A 7,326-nucleotide genomic window follows, 5' to 3' on the forward strand; every position below is an offset into this window, starting at 1 on the left:
TTCTCAATACCTTCTGCAGCTGATTTCCATGACGGTCCATTGAACCCTGACACTAACATTCTTCCACAGTCACTCACATCATAGGTCAGAGAGCCTTACCATCAAAACACAAGTCCAAAGTTCCCATCAATGTACCAGAGGCTGTTATCACCACATCTGATAGCTGCATCCATCCTCTGGAGTGCAGGCAGTGTTATCTGTATTTGCACGAGGCCACTAAAGCCAGAGACTTCAGTAACCCATGCAATTAGAATGAAATTTCTCATCTCTGTCAGACAATTCAACCATCACAATCCAATCACATTGGATTGTTTTCTGGACCTCATCTCCATCAACCTTAACTTCACCCTAAGAACCTAGACCCTTGTTATTATCTGTGCCTGGAACCAAAATACTTCCATGACCCAACGCAGGCTCTGTCCTCCCTTTCAGTGTAGATTCTCTGCAGAGACTTCTAATCACCTGAGAAAAACTAATGTCTCTTCACAATCACAATTAAATGCTCTATAGTTTTATAGTGCTCTGCAAAATTTGAAAGACTTTTACTTAGTGGCTTATTTATTTATTTTCTTTGGAATACTTCCCAGAGACATCATATCCCCTTGCTGTACATATCACAACCGTCTCCAGTGTCCAGAACACTGCTCAGCACATGCTTATTTAGGAGCTGCATATGCACTTGTTGAATGGAAAAACTTGCCCAAGTCAAATAGCTAGTGAGTGGCCCAGGCAAGATATAAAGGCTTATCTGGTTCCCAAAGCCTTGCTCTTCTTAATCTATTAGTCATCTCTCATTGTTGAGTTCTGGGGAGAGATTTTAGCCAAAGGATTTATAAAAGAGTGGTTCATAATTAGAAATCCATAAATCTAGACTGAATGAGAGGGAAATCCAACAATACAGGCAGAGGAGATGAAACATCTGTTTCTGATTGTTTCATATAAAATAAAATCTATGTCATAAGGTCTGGAGACATAGTTGTTTTTACCTCATCATTTCTTCTTAAAATTTGTGTGGGAGTTGATAGGTTTTTCCCCTTTACAGCAAAAAAAAAATTAAAAGCATTAGGGAATTTGTTATTTAAATGTAGCCTGAAGCAAATCCTTTTACACAAAAAATAATTTTGCCTTAATTTGTGTTTTATAAACTGCCTTGACTGTACACAGATTTTTTTTCCTCTAATACAATGCAATTTTCATAGTTGATTGGACTTGTTAGATAGGCTTGACTGGCTTAAAAATACATTTTCAATGCAATCACCTAAGCACCTCATGTCCAGTATATGAATATACCCCCTGAGGCTCAGCTAAACACAAACTTTGAAACTGAAGAGAGAAAACCTAGAGACACATACTCAGAACCCTGCCCAGCAGGCTTCTCAATCCCCATCACATTTTCTCTGGTTCCCCTGAAAGCTTTCCACTCCTGTTCCAATGTAGAGTCAAGAGATTCTTGTTTGTTCAAAACAGTTTCCCTGGAAGGATGGGAAAATGCCATTATCCTGCCAATGAGAGCACATCAGGTTCCAACAAGGGAAGGGTTTCCTCCACATATTTACACACATTTCCTCCTGGATTCATAATAATGTTCTGAATCCCTCTGCCATTTGGAATTCCAGGACTGATTGTGTTACACCTGCTCTGTAATGCAGGAAAAAGCAAAAGGCCTCCCTTAAATAAATAGCATATCTCAGCTGCTGGCCATGGGCAGAGGTAAAGCAAATGCTCTTATGCCTGTATTTCTAAATGCTTCAGCTATTTCTGGTTATTTCTAGGTATTTCCGGAATCCTGGTCTTTCTCCTAGGAAAAGACACTGAGTTGGAGGCAAAAAGCCAGGGAAAAAAATTAACAAGATCTTGTCTCAAAGAACAAGCCAAGTGTTAAGGGGAATGCCTGTAATCAAAGCTCCAAGGGACAAACACTGTGGAAGAGGTCAGTCTGAGGCCAACCTAGGCAAAAGTGTAAGACCTTTTAAGAAAAATAGCCAGAGCAAGAAAGGCTAAGGGTGTGGCTCAAACAAGTAAGTGCTTGCCTAGCAAATGCCAGATCCTGAGTTCAAAGCCCAGCATCACCAGAAACAATAAGAGCAAACAAAAATTTTATTCAGGAAGTAAAAGTGTGAATGATGTACATTATTTACATTTGTTTTAAGGCAGGCTTTAGGAGTAGAAATTGATATTTTCCTTAACATCCAAAAAACTTTATCAATTTCTTTTTTGGATCCAATTAAGAATTAATCTTTGGGCTGGGAGCATAGCCTAGTGGTAGAGTGCTTGCCTAGCATGCATGAAGCCCTGGGTTTCATTCCTCAGTACCACATACATAGAAAAATCCAGAAGCGGCACTATGGCTCAAATGGCATAGTACTAACCTTGAGAAAGCCCAAGGACAGTGCTTGGGCCCTGAGTTCAAGCCCCAGGATTGGCAGAAAAAAAAAAGAATTAATCTTTCTAGCAACTGAATCTTTTTGAGAACTTCCAACATAACATGATAGTAAGGCCAACTAGTCACCTAATTGGTTTAATCAATGGGTCAGCAAAGCCTGTACCCTAGAATCTCACTGGTGGCCCCAGTGCTCCATTGTTTCCTTAACCCACTTACTTCAATTTTTCCCATGTCTCTTCACCAAATTTCTCTATGACCAGCGACTGCAGACAGGTGTTGATAAATCCATACTAGAACACAGAATGAGAGGAAAAGCATGTATAATTAACCATGAAACCCTCACTGACCTTTCCATGATGTCTCTTAGGAAATGCACACCAAACCCTAAAACTTGGGGAACCCAAGTTACACCTTTTCCTGGATTCTCTTGACTTTAAGAGCTGTGTTCACTCCCCACACAGGAAATCCCTCATGGTACAGCTCCAATTCCTGGCTTTTCAGTGGTTAACTGGAGATAAAAAGTCCCACAAACTTTTCTGCCTGGACTGGCTTTGAACCATGATCCTCACATTTCAGCCTCCTGAGTAGTAAAGATTACAGGCATGAGCTACCCATGCCTGGCTTATATTTCTTATCTCTAACTAGCCATCAAAAAATGCTGTGGATCATAGTAGAACACCAGCCTTGAGTAGAAAACACTGAGACAGAAACTGGGCCTTGAATTTAAGCTCCTGTACTAAGAAAGCAAGGATAAAAACAAGGAAGGAAGGAAGGAAGGAGGGAGGGAGGGAGGTAAATATGAAAAAAAAATATCTGAAATGTTACAAGCTAGCCCAGACCTTGTCCTGTAACCATGACACTCCTTCCATCTCCAGTCCCGTTTGCTGATCTGGCTGGCTTCTGGGTGGGGAATGAGGGGTTCCCTACTGCAATTTTGTCCCCATGAACTGAGACAGAGGTGCAGCTGAGAGGAAAGGATTTGGGTTCTGGAGACAAATAGATTTCTGTTTCTATGTCTTGAAGCCATGTGTCTGGGTAAATTATCCAACCTCTCTGAACCTAGTTTTTCCATGAGCAAGGCTGGAAATGATAGTGCTTTCTTGGTTGGAGGGCCATTGCAAAGACCAATAGAGTGTCGTGGAGAAATGATTCTGAAGTCAGAGCCTACCTGCTGATTGCCGACCCCAAGTCTTAATCTGTGGTCTGACCTTGACCTTGACCCCTTAAATCTCCCCCAACCTCATCTGGAAAACGGTGTTGGGATGACCCTTCCTTCCCCATGCTGGCTCAGAGACATAACAGGTTAAGCACACAGCAAATGTGCCTGGAGGGCCACGACCACGCTTCTTACAGAGGATCTACACATCCTGAACCACGAAGCAGTGCTCAACAGATGGAGTCCGGGGGTGAAATACAGATGACAGGGCTGCTTACCATGATGCTGCCCAGTGTCTTCAGGTCCTTCTTCCACGGTGGAACCCCAGGTACCCCCAACCGAGGGGTTTGCTCAGGTCGTGGCACTGCTCAGGGCTGATCTATCTTGAAGCAGTCAGGGCAGTCCCCAGGGAAATTAGGAGTGCGTCACTCTCACACACCTGCTAGCCCAGCGCAAACTGGCGAACACTCAGTCACCCAGGGAGTAAAAAGTACAACTCTTCCTGCCTGTGAGTGAGAGGGACCCACTGCCTGGCAGCCTCAAGGGGCACGTATTGTGGATACTAGACTCTTGGGAAAGCTAAAGCATCTCCCTGAGGCGCCAACACACAGTAGCGCCATCGTGCCAGCACCAAGCCAGTGCCTGGATCTCTGCTACTGAGAAACAGAACCTAGGGAGTCAAGGCCCTTCAGGTTTGCCACCTGCATGGGGCAGGGGAGGGTTGGAGAATGAGCACATCCTGGCCCTGCTAGACCTCCGCCTTGTCTTCCATTCCTATGGAATCCAACTGCAAATTCAGAAACTCATCATATGGCCTCAGACTCCCCCTCCCCTCTTCTCTAGTCCCCTACAGAGGTGTGGGCTGGGGTGGCATTCTTTCTCAGATAAGCTGATACAGAAAACCAAGATCCTTGACATCTGATGGGATTTTTCCAAGTCACCCCTCTTTACACTTGACAGACCAGCAATGGTGACAGATGGGCATGACGTGACCATGGTGAACATCTGAGGATGAGAGGGACTGAGAACACGGGCTCTGCTTCCAGAACATTCATGGAATCCTGCACTTGGCTATGGAAATACCACTAGGTCCTTCACAATGCATGCCCCATTGTCTGTAGAGGAGTCTCTGACCAGAGCATTCTGGAAAAGGCCTGCCAAGAGCAGCACTAAACCCCAGCACTATCACTGTTCCATGTTGATTTAGACAGGCTGTTTATGGTCAAAAGAAACCCAGTACGGGCCAGAAGTTTGGCCTAGTGGTAGAGTGCTTGCCTAGCATGCACAAAGGCTCTTGTTCGATTCACCAGTACCACATACATAGAAAAAAGCCAGAAGTGGTGCTATGGTTCAAGTGGTAGCCTGAGAAAGTCCAAGGAAAGTGCTCAGTCCCTGAGCTCAAAGCCCAGGACTGGCAAAAAAAAAAAAAAAGAAAAAAGAAAAAAAGAAAGAAAGAAAGAAACCCAGCCACTAAACTGATCCCATGAATATTGTCTGTGAAAGTTCCAACAGACGATCAGCTCCAGGGTAAAAGCAAGAATACAAATAGAGTGGCAGACATAGTGGCTCATGACGATAATCCCAGCTATCAGGAATTAGACATGAGGAAGATGAGAGTTCAGCAAAAAGTTTAGGTAGCCAGTCATAGTGGCTCATACCTATAACACTAGCTACTCAAAGGCTGAGATCTGAGAATCAAGGTTCAAAGGCAGCTGGGACTGGGAATGTGGCTTAAGTGATAGAGTGCTTGCCTAACATGCATGCAGCCCTGGGTTCAATTCCTCAGTATCACATAAACAGAAAAAGTCAGAAGTGGTGCTGTGGCTCAAGTGGTAGAGTGCTAGCCTTGAGCAAAAGAAGCTCAGGGACAGTGCCCAAGCCCTGAGTTCAAGCCCCAGAACCAACACACACACACACACACACACACACACACACACACACACACACACACACACACACACAGTACTCAAGACACCATCTGAATCAAGAAGTTGAACCTGATTATGCACCTGACATTCTAGCTACTGGAAGGCTTAAGTAGAAGGGCCTTAGTCCAAGTACACACAAGCAAAAACAAGAGTCACCAGGCGAGGTGGCTCATGCCTATAATCCTAGCTACTCATGAGGCTGAGATCTAAGGATTGTGGTTCAAAGCCAGCCTGGGCACTAAAGTCCATGAGATTCTTATCTCCAATTAACTACCAGGAAACCAGAAATGGTACTGTAGTTCAAGTGATAGGGCATCAGCCTTGAGCTGAAGAGCTCAGAGACCGTGCCCAGGCCTAGAATTCAAGCCCCATGACCAAGAGGAAAAAAAAGAAAAAGCTAATGCAGAAAAACCATGCTATGGTTCATGTGGTAGAGTAGCTGCCAAACAAGCCTGAGGCCCTGAGTTAAAACCCCAGTACTGTCTAGATAAATAGATAGATAGATAGATAGATAGATAGATAGATAGATAGATAGATAGATAGATAGATAGATACATACATACATACATACATACATACATACATACATACATACATACATGAAGATAGAGAGGTGATAGATACAGATAATAGATATAGATAGAGGAGTGAGATCCAGATGATAGATGGAGGAGGGGGGGGGGAGAAAGAGAGAAACAATACTATGCACTCAAGTGAGGGTGTGTTGAGCCCTCCAGGTGAATTCTGTGGGTACTTCTGTGGCTATTTGCACATGACTCTGGATTAAGACAGCCCTCTCTACACTTGATGGTGCTAGAGGCTGAGGCAGACCCAGGCACCCCATCATCTTGGCATCATCTTTATCTCTGCATCTCCAGCCTCACCACCCTCCCCTGTTGAGCTTCTTCGCTCATCCAGTCTAGCCAGTATCTGAAGCTCCCATGAGAAAGAACCAGACATGTCAGCTCCTGAGCCTTTCAGATTCCCTTGTGGACTATTCTCCCTCCAGCTTTAGCTCACACCTCCTCTGTGCAACAACCTAACACTCACACACATGAGTTGTTGCTTACGCCTCATGCTTTCTGAGTCAGGGACACGGAATATCTGTGAAAGCTGAGCTCTGTGCTCTGATCCTATGTAGTAGAGACATGTGGTCAGGAGGAGGAAAAGAAAGTCTCTGGAATCGATGATTTCCATAATTATGCTCCCCAAGCCTTTGCCACCATTCAGCTGACAATTCTTCTTTCTGCCCTGCCAAGTGGGCTTGCTCTGGCTCTCTATTCCAGCCCTCCACTCCCAGCCTGCTTTTTCAAACACACACGCCTGCATGCTCACATTTCACAATAAGTAAATGGTTAAAAAAAAAAAAAGCCTTTTTCATGCAGCAGATGGCAAGTCTCAGGAACTTGGTGGAAATTAGGCTTTCTGATTTTCTAATAAATTTTAGCATCACACACACACACACACGAACTCATTTTGATTCTGATGTTAAGTACCATATGGTACACTATTCCTACAGCAGCACAGGCAGGTGTCTCAGGACACACGGGGGCTAGAGTTGACCTTCTGAGCTCTACCACACCCTGGCTGGCCAGGTGCCTGAAATTGTCATTCTTTTCACCTATAGATTTGACATCGTCTAGCAAAACAATATTACCAATCACCAAAGAGTCTGCGTCAGAAACAGAAGGCTACATTTCCATGTCAGGTCAAGGCACAGAGTGCTGGGAGCGGCTGTGCAGGGAGGAAGGCACCGTCTTCCAGGGATGATAGAGAAAAAGGATGAAAAAGAATTTCGTTTTACTCATGCAGGCCTGGGTTAGCCTTGAGTCTCTCCTTCAGTGAGACCAACATCTATG

The sequence above is a fragment of the Megascapheus bottae genome, chromosome 11 (genome assembly GCF_031878675.1).
Source record: "Megascapheus bottae isolate mThoBot1 chromosome 11, mThoBot2.hap1, whole genome shotgun sequence".
NCBI lineage: Eukaryota > Metazoa > Chordata > Mammalia > Rodentia > Geomyidae > Megascapheus > Megascapheus bottae.